Below are 9,465 nucleotides of genomic sequence, written 5' to 3'. Positions count from 1 at the left end.
GACAGGGAAGACAGTGGGAAGCAGTGGGCACGGCGAGTGCAGGCAGCTGGGGACGCCGTCGGGGCGCGTATTCCCGACGAGCGGAGGGGCGCGGGAAGCTTAGCCAGCGGCTGAGGCGAAGCTCCCGAGCGCCGCCGGCCGGGAGGGAACTCCGCGGGGAGGGCTGCTCCGCCGCAGGCTCGCAGCATCACCCCCCTTCCTCCCCTCCCGTTTGGCAGCCTCGATTCTGGTGGCCTGGATTGGCTAGGAGTGGCAGGTGAGCCGCTCAGGCCGGCTGCGAGCGCCAATCAGGGCTGGCGCCGGCTGCAGGAACTAGCTCAGTGAGGCTGCAGGGTCCCGGTCGGTCACTCGGCCCGGGATTTGGCCACTACACCTCCCCACCCCCACTCAGGCACCTAAAGCTCCCCCAGTTCCTTGTGGTCTGTCGTGCCTACATCAAAACGCTGGCCAGGTGTGGTCCGTGATGGGCAGCAGTCACTCCGCTGCCACCTGCTCGCCTCTAGGCGTGGGAGTGGTGTTAGGGAACTGCGCTTGCCATTCTAACTCAGGCTTTAAATGGCTCGACTAGCCGCTGGATCGTGTTTTTCTCACCTGTAAAGCGGAGACGCTCCTACCTCTTGGGGGTAGGCCGGTGGCCAGCTAAGACTTCGGTAAGTGCCCAAGGACCCGCCTCGAAAAGAGGTTACAGTAAGATTCATGGCCCTTCCCTGTCCCCGCAGGTGGGTTTCACTTTGCGCCGCCAAGTCTTCCTGGACCAGATCGCATTTCTTTTCCTGTCACTTGGCAGTCTGTGTTGGCATTTGGCATTCAGTGTCAATCTCAAACTGTCAGTGCAGTTTGTGTTCATGATTTATCTGCGCGCCTCCTGTGCTCCCCAGGGCTACCTGCTCTGTCTACTTCCGCTGTCGGTGTAGTGTAGGCATTTGTTGACCGGCATCACTTTCTGGTTGGGCCTGGGGACTACCTCACCTCCTACTCTGCAAGTGTAAAAGGCACTCCAAAAGCTAAAGGGTTTGTTTGCATTCTGGAGCCTCTCCCCTCCCTCTCCTTCTAGACTCTCAAGGTTGGAAAGCCATGGGCCCTCAGAGGCAGTGATTGACCTGTGCCCTTAGCGAAACCACTTTCGTCCCTCAGGATCTGTGATTCCTCTGTGTGAAACCGAGAAGTAAAAAAATGCAACAGAGCTTGCAAACAAATGGGTAATCTGAGAGCCAAATCGGTTTGCTCAGACTTTACGAATTTGCCCTTCGCAACCCTGAAGTGTACTTCTTTGTATCCCAGATCTCAAGGACTCATTTGAAAAATGCTTGCGCCATGTGACCACCAGCCAAAGCAAGAGAAAGATCTTTCCAGTCCCTGTACCCTTCTCCAGTCAACCCATAATCACTTTTCTCAGTTTTCACCATTTGCTTAATGTCTTGAAATATTTGACCTGTGTTGTGGTAAATATTACTTGGGGGTTTCTACCCCACCTTCGGTCATTAAGTTCCCAAATAAAAGACACAAAACCTTCATAATTATAATAAGCCTTAAAGCACTAGAGTGGGGCAGATATCAACCTCCTGTTATTTTGTCTACTTCCCTATCAATAATCTAGAGATATCATTTGTCATGTTCTGCCTGGGCCACTTTCACTCCAGCTGGCCAGCCCTCTGGGCCTGGCCCTCACGACCCACATCCCCCATGGCACTTTCTTCTTCCTCTCCCTCTCCAGTGGTTTCTGCCTCAGCTCTCAAACCCTGGGGAACACAACCTCTTTTTTGCCCAGCTACAGACTGTAGGCATCTTTCTTAACCAATGACGGATAACTTGGAGGGCAAGGTTTATACAACAAAAGCAGGTGTGTGTGAGGATCTCCTCTTGAGACCTTGGGATACAGAATCTAGCATTTGAATACAAGCAGCATCACATTCACCCACCCACTACAGATCTGGGCATTCTCCGAAGACCTCACCGTAGTAGCCAAGTGTTATCTTACCTGCCCAGCTTTTCTTTTCTATAGTCTACAAGGATTAAACCTGGGGCTTTGTGAATGCCTGGCATGTGCTCGACCATTGAATTACACCTCTGGTCCCTTGCAGGTCCTCATGTTTATAATCTTGATGCCTAGACACTTTTCTTACTTTAGGAATCCAGTTCATTTTAGATATGAAACCAAAACAAACAAAACTTGTGCAAAGCGCCTGTGGCACTGTGTTCCCTGGAGCAGGCCCTGGAGCAGTTGGCCAGGAAGCAGAATGCACAGGCATGTATGTGCATGCACTTTCTCAGGGAAGGAGATGGCTAAGGTACCTGACTAGCTTTGAATAGTCACCGTGGCTTCTAGGCTGCTTCATGATGCAGCAGTGAGTAGCAAGGATGCCAGCTGCAGTGGGAGTCATTAGGAGTCAGACCTGGCTGCTTGTGACAGCAGCACCTCATGCTCTGTGGTACTAAGCAGGGCTTCAGGGCTGGCCTTCCTGATATCCTTTTAGCAAATTCATTCTCTCCTGAATCAGGTCAGTAGCAGTTCTGGCCTTGTAGTAAAGGCCAATAATGAGCTTGTGAGCTGTGTGGCACGAATAGAACCATTCACGAGAAAATCTTCAAGGGGAAGGGCTGAGCGAGCCTGGGGGCTCCCGAAAACACTCTGCAATGGATGAAACGGAGCTAGGTCTCTTCTGATGGCAGAGAAGAAGAACAAAAAAACCAATCTTTGCTCATTTCATCTGAGTGCAGAACATCTGGACAGTCTTCAGCTAATAGCACTTAATGTTGGGTAGAAAAACTGTAAGTGGCAAGCAACGAGACAATTCGGTGGTTCTCGTCCCCTTGTCAAACAGCCTTGATGATGCCAGAGTAGGCATGGGCAAAGCTTTTCCATTTCCCTGTGTTCCCTGGGAGTCTTAATGCACACTGAGAGTTCTGTGGAAGACAAAACAAACCAGGGCTGCAGGCCAAGGTCAGGGCTTCCAAAGCATTTCTTTCTGTCTCTCTGTCTGTCTCTGTCTCTGTCTCTCTGTCTCTGTCTCTCCCCGCCCCCTCTCTCCAGGATCTTGCTACGTGGCCCACCTGATCTCAAATTTGTCATCTTCCTCCCTCCACGTCTGGAGCGTTGTATTTACAGGCCTGTACTACCATGTTTGGCCAGGATTGCCCAGTCTTAGCAATCAAATGAGACCAGGGTGAAAACCCAGGCTTCTTAAACGTGTCGCTCCCCCAGGTTCCTGGTTAGCTATAGAGCTGTTGTTCCTAATGTGCTGCTTGCCGCATACCTAATTCAGCTAATTGTGATAAGAAATTAAGGGGAAACATCTTTATTCTTAATTACACAAATGAGAAAACTCAAGATTTAAAAAGTTTTCTAGCTCTTAATATAAATTTGGTGAGTCATATGTCCCCAGGAATTTATCCATTTCTTCTAGATTTCTCCAAAATTTGGAACACAGGTTTCAAAATATTCCCTAAGGATCCTGGATGCCATTGTATCTGTTGGAACAGCTGGAACAGCGCCACACGTCTACCCCCATGCCTTTCATCTTTAACTTTTTTTTTTTTTTTTTTTGGAGACAGAGTCTCATTATGTAGCCAGGTCTGATCCTTTTTGTGATTCTCCTGCCTCACACTCCTGAATACTAAGATTACAGATTATAGAAGCCGTTTCCTCCTGAGTGCCGGGTAACTTAGAAAACAAAAACAACTGAACTGTGCACTTCAGGGTCTTAGAAAGCAGAAGCAAGTCAAACTCCAAACCAGAAGGCAGAGAGCAATGAAATAGAAACTAAAAAGATACAAAAAATGAAATAGAGACTAAAAAGATACAAAAACCGAAACAGTTCTTTTTAAAATTTTTAAAGATTATTTATATGTGTGAATGTTTTGCCTGCATGTATGTGTGTGCACCACATGTGTGCCTGATGCCCATAGAGGCTAAAAGCTGGCACTGGATCCCCTGGAACTGAGGTTACAGGTGCTTATGAGTTACTGTGTGGGTGATGGAAACTGAATTCTTGCCTCTGCAATAGAGCAACAAACACTCCTAACCATTGAGCCATCTCCCCTTCCCCAAGAGTTAGTTCTCTGAAAACACAAACAGGATTGACAACTTTTAGCCAAACTCATAAAAAGAAAAAGGGGCCAGTTGTGGTGGTGCAGGTAGGATTTGCTAAAGGAGGCAGAGGCAGAAAGATCAGGAGTTTGAGGCCAGCCTGGGCTACACATTTTAGCCGGCAGTGGGGGTACATGCCTTTAATCCCAGCACTTGGGAGGCAGAGGCAGGCAGATTTCTGAGTTCGAGGCCAGCCTGGTCTACAGAGTGAGTGTCAGGAGAGCCAAAGCTACACAGAGAAACCTTGTCTTAAAACAAACAAACAAACAAAAAAAACCACAAAACACAAAAAACAAAAACAAAAAAAAAAAACAAAAAGCAAAACCAGGGCTGGAGAAATAGCTCATTATTTAAGAGCACTGGCTGCTCTTCCAGAAGACACAGGTTCAATCCCAACAGTCACATGGCAGCTCTCAACTGTCTGTAACTCCATCTCCAGGGGATCTGACACCCTCACACAGACATACATGCAGGCAAAACACCAATGCAAATAAATAAATCATTAACAAGAAAGGAAGGAAGGAAGGAGGAAAAAAAGAAAGGAAAATTAGAGTGGCATATATTGTTAATCCCAGCAGGAGTTTCACAGCTAGGTTTTTCCTGAAACATGGTGGACCTATGCAAGCAGAGTGAGGACAAGCAGCCAATTGGATATCTTGCTTTGTTCTGACTCTAGACTTTCCCACTGCATATAAAGGCTGTGGTAACAGCTTCAGGTGATATGGTGACAGCGGATCTTTGCCCATTCTTGTATCCCAGCATGCAGTCTGTTCTTCTGGATATGAGCTACTTCCAGGGAGGGGCAGGACATGTAGGCACTCAGCAAATGCACACTGCATTGATGCATCTTTGCTCAGCTCCTGGTCAGGTGCTGTGGTTTTTTGCTTTGGTTGGCCAACCAAATGGAGACCAATGTCTCAGGCGCTTGGCTTCCTCTCTTCTCTAAACGGAACCTGCAGAGTGCCTGAGAATAGCTGTGGAAGCTATTATCCAAGGCCAGACTTGGAGCGTCTGCCCGAGCATCAGAACTTTGCCTAGACATTAGCTGTGAGACTCGGCTTCTGAGGGCTCTACACTCTCGGCCTTTCTTACCCTCCAGTCCCAGCTGGACACATGCATTTTCCACATGAACTCTCTCCCACATATTAGGGTCCTCCAGAGTCAGGCTTACTGGCTGTCCCTCATCTGATCTCAAGGCCCAAAGCCAAGCATACTTGTTGGCATCATATCCTCTGCTGGTCACCACTGCTTTGATCTGGTTCCCAACTCCTGACCTTCTGCTGTAATATTCTCACAGCCTGCCCCCTGTACACACCCCACCCCTAACAGGTCTCACCCTAACTCTTCCCCAACACTCTAGCCACACCAGTTCTGACGTTCTGGCAGGCTATCCTATCTGTATCTTTTCTCCATTTGCCCTTCCCTTGTCTAGAGGGTTGCCCTTCTCTCTTCTTTGTCCCATTAGACTCAGGTCAAATGACTCTGGCCACGCCTTTCCCCACGTCCCTCCCCTGGAGTGTTCCATTCTTTCTGCGGCTAGTGGGAGGGATTGTACAAGGTGTGGCTGCCCTCAGGGTAGCCTTGGAGAGATGCTGCATTCTAGTTTCTTTCCTGTCGCCATGACAAATACTCTGACAAAAAGCAACATGGGAGGGAGGAGTTTATTTCTCTTATAATTCCAAATTACACTCCATTTGGGGTAAGTCAAGGCAGAAACTCAAGGAGCCAATCACGAAACGTCCACGACCAAGAGCAGAGAGCACCATTGCTTGCTTGCTTGCTTAGTACTCTGCTAGCTTTCCTGACCCACACAGGCCAGAGCCCAGCCCATGGAATGATGGTACCATCCATCAATTAACAGTCAGACCAACCTTCCACAGGAATGCCTACTGTGGGCCAACCTGACCTGGTTAAGTCTGCACTGAGACTTTTCCAGATGGTTCTAGCTTGTGCCAGGTTTACAGTTAGAACTAAGCATCGCTGAAGGTAAAGTGTGGTCCACGCCCCCACAGGACAGCACGAAGTCTGTAAGCTGAAGGCGGGGTAGGTAAATAAGAGCATCACATGGACGTGGAAGATGACTGCTTTGCCTGGGTGAGGAGGGTCCCCACAGGCCGTGCAGGAAGGCTTGCCTGCCCAGGGGAAGCTCACTGAAACCACTCTGCTACCCTATTATAGAGCTTGCTGCCTTGGCTCCCTTGCCAGATGAATCTGTTCTCATCACCAGGCGCTCTGTTGCCCTAACTGCCCACAGGTGCTCACACCCAAGGATGCCAGTGTTGATTTTTTTTGGGGGGGGGGAGTAGCTGCCCCACTGGCCTGTCACCTCCCAACCCTATTATGGGCTTGTGGAACCCCGGGGCAGCACTGGAGCAGCAGACTTCTCAGAAATGTTTATGATGCTGTCCCTTGAGGGCACTATGTGGATTAAAATATACATTTTAATTTAGCTTCAAAGAACATGGATATTTTATTTTTGGGTTTGGGAAGGTATGTTGAGTTTAGCTAGTAAACCCTTAAGACATTTATTGTTATAATCTCACACATTCCCAAAACGTCCCTGATTGAGAGCCACGGGGTTGGTCCCTCATGTAGAACTGAATAAAGAATTTAGCAAGCCAAATAGCAGTGATTAGGCACCAGCGTTGGCTCCATCTTATCTCAATAAAAAGATTGACAGCGCCAGGTAGTAGGGGCGCGTGCCTTTAATCCCAGCACTTGGGAGTCAGAGACAGGCGGATTTCTGAGTTCGAGGCCAGCCTGGTCTACAGAGTGAATTCCAGGACAGTCAGGACTATACAGAGAAACCCTGTCTCGAAAAAGCCAAAAAAAAAAAAAAAAAAAAAAAAAAAAAAAAAAAAAAAAAAAGATTGACAGTAAGTACTTTGAAACCTTCTAGAATTCATATATCAAAGGGGGTCGGTCCTGTAGCCGAGAGTGGTGGTGCATACCTACAGTCCCCAAAACTGGAAGGCTAAAGCAGGTGGATTCAGGGTCAGCCTGGGCTACATAGTAAGACCCAGCCTTAAGTTGGGGGAGGGCCTTCCAATACTCAACACTATATTAGCTTAGGGTGCTGTGCAAGTCCCAAAGAAAGTTAATTTCTGGTTCTCAAAGTATTACATAAACTTGTCTATGGCCAGCATCAGGTTAACCCCCAAACATACCCGATCGAGTAGAGCACAGGCTGCAACACACTAGGATAAAGTAGGCCTGCTCTTTCTGCCCCTCCACACCTTTTGTCCTGCGCCCAGAGGACCCACCTAGACCATGGGCTGGAGAGGTGGCTCAGTGGTCAAGAACACTTGTTGCTCTTTCAGAGTACCTGGGTTCAATTTCTAGCACGGCCATGATGGTTCATGACCACCCCTAACTTTGGTTCCAGGGAATCCAAAACCCTCTTGTCCTGAGAGTACCAGAAATGCACATGGTACAGACACACATGCAGACAAAACATATATATAAAATAAAATCTAAAAAAATGAAGGTTTTTGATGGAACAATGGACGTCTATGCATAGAGGGCATTGGGCAGGGCCCTTTTTATAGCTCAGGAGCGAGCACAGGAAGAGCAGGGAGAAGGTTGGGGGGGGGGTGGTGAGCAGACTGCAGTGGCCAGGCAGGACTGCACCTGGCAAGGACACGGATGGGGTCCAGTTATCTACATAATTTTGTATTTTCCTCTGCACCCTATGTCTCCCTTTGGCAGGGTGGCAGGGACCATAAGCCGTACATGCTCTTTGCTAGGTTTTTGGTTTTTTTTTTCCAGAGCTGAGGACCGAACCCAGGGCCTTGCGCTTGCTAGGCAAGCGCTCTACCACTGAGCTAAATCCCCAACCCCTTCTTTGCTAGTTTTTTAAATGACATTCTCCAGAAATGTGGAGTCCCCTGGGTACCATCCCATCCATCGTGTGGCGCTTGAGATTTGTATGGGGCTCTAACGGTGTACAATAGCATGCATTTCCTCAACACTGCCATATGCAGTAATCTGCATTATAGTTAAAAATTACCTGAGCTGGGTGTAGTGGTGCACACCTTTAATCCCAGCACTCAGAGGCAGACAGGTTTCTGAGTTTGAGGTCAGCCGGATCTACAGAGCGAGTTTCAGGACAGCCAGGGCTATACAGAGAAACCCTGTCTTGTAAATAAATAAATAAATAAATAAATAAATAAATAAATAGGGAAAGAGAGAGAAAGGGAGGGAGAGAGAGAAAGGGAGGGAGGGAGAGAAAGAGAGGGGGAGAGAAAGAGAGAGAGAGAGAGAGAGAGAGAGAGAGAGAGAGAGAGAGAGAGAGAATGTGTATGTTATTTGCTCATAAGGAACAAAATTATGTCCTTTGCAGGAAAATGGGTGGAACTGGAGATCATGGTGCTATGCACAATAAGCTAGACTTAAGGGCAAATACTAAAGCCGGGCAGAGTGGTGGCACATGCCTTTAATCCCAGCACATGGGAGGCAGAGACAGGCAGATTTCTGAGTTCGAGGCCAGCCTGGTCTACAGAGTGAGATCCAGGACAGTCAGGGCTGCATAAATCAGGTTAGGGGTTAGGGGTTAGGGGTTAGGGGTTAGGGGCTAGGGGCTAGGGGTTAGGGGTTAGGGGTTAGGGTTAGGGTTAGATTCACCTGATTTGGGTGAACAAAGAAGAAAAGAGGCAAATACTACATCTTCTTCCAGCTCTGATCTCAATCTTTAAAATAAAGGTCACCCACCCCACCACCCCAGTCCCTCAGTGTGGGGCACACACGCCTTTATTACCAGAACCAGGAGAAACTGAACCTGCAGCCTGGTCTTCATAGTGAATTCCAGGTAAATTAGGACTATCTAATGAGACCCGTCAAAAAGAGTAAAAATCTAACAAAGAAACCATGGAAGCAGGAGGCAGACTGAGGAGCCAGGAGAAAGGGGGAGGAGAGAGAACAGAAGGTAAAAGGGGTGAATGTAATTCAAGTACATTGTATACATGCACACAAACATCATAATAAAATCCATTCTCTTGTGCAATTAATATTTACTAATATTTTTTTTGAGTTGGGGTGTCATGTAAACCAGGCTGTCCTTGAACTAACTATGTGGTGAAGGATGGCCTTGAACTTGTGATTCTCCTGCCTCCATCTCCTGAGTGCTAGGATTATAGGCCCCAGCTACCAATTTTGGTTTTAGAGACAGGGTTTTACTCCATAGTCTACCTTGAACTCATGGCAGTCTATCTGCTTCTGCCTCAAGAGTGCTAAGTCAAGAATATGCCATTAAAAATAAATACAACAGCCGGGCGGTGGTGGCACACGCCTTTAATCCCAGCACTTGGGGGCAGAGGCAGGTGGATTTTTGAGTTCGAGGCCAGCTTGGTCTACAGAGTGAGTTCCAGCCAGGGCTCTAC

Source organism: Mastomys coucha, unplaced genomic scaffold (assembly GCF_008632895.1).
Source record: "Mastomys coucha isolate ucsf_1 unplaced genomic scaffold, UCSF_Mcou_1 pScaffold6, whole genome shotgun sequence".
In the NCBI taxonomy this organism is placed as follows: domain Eukaryota; kingdom Metazoa; phylum Chordata; class Mammalia; order Rodentia; family Muridae; genus Mastomys; species Mastomys coucha.
This window is presented reverse-complemented; position numbering follows the sequence as displayed.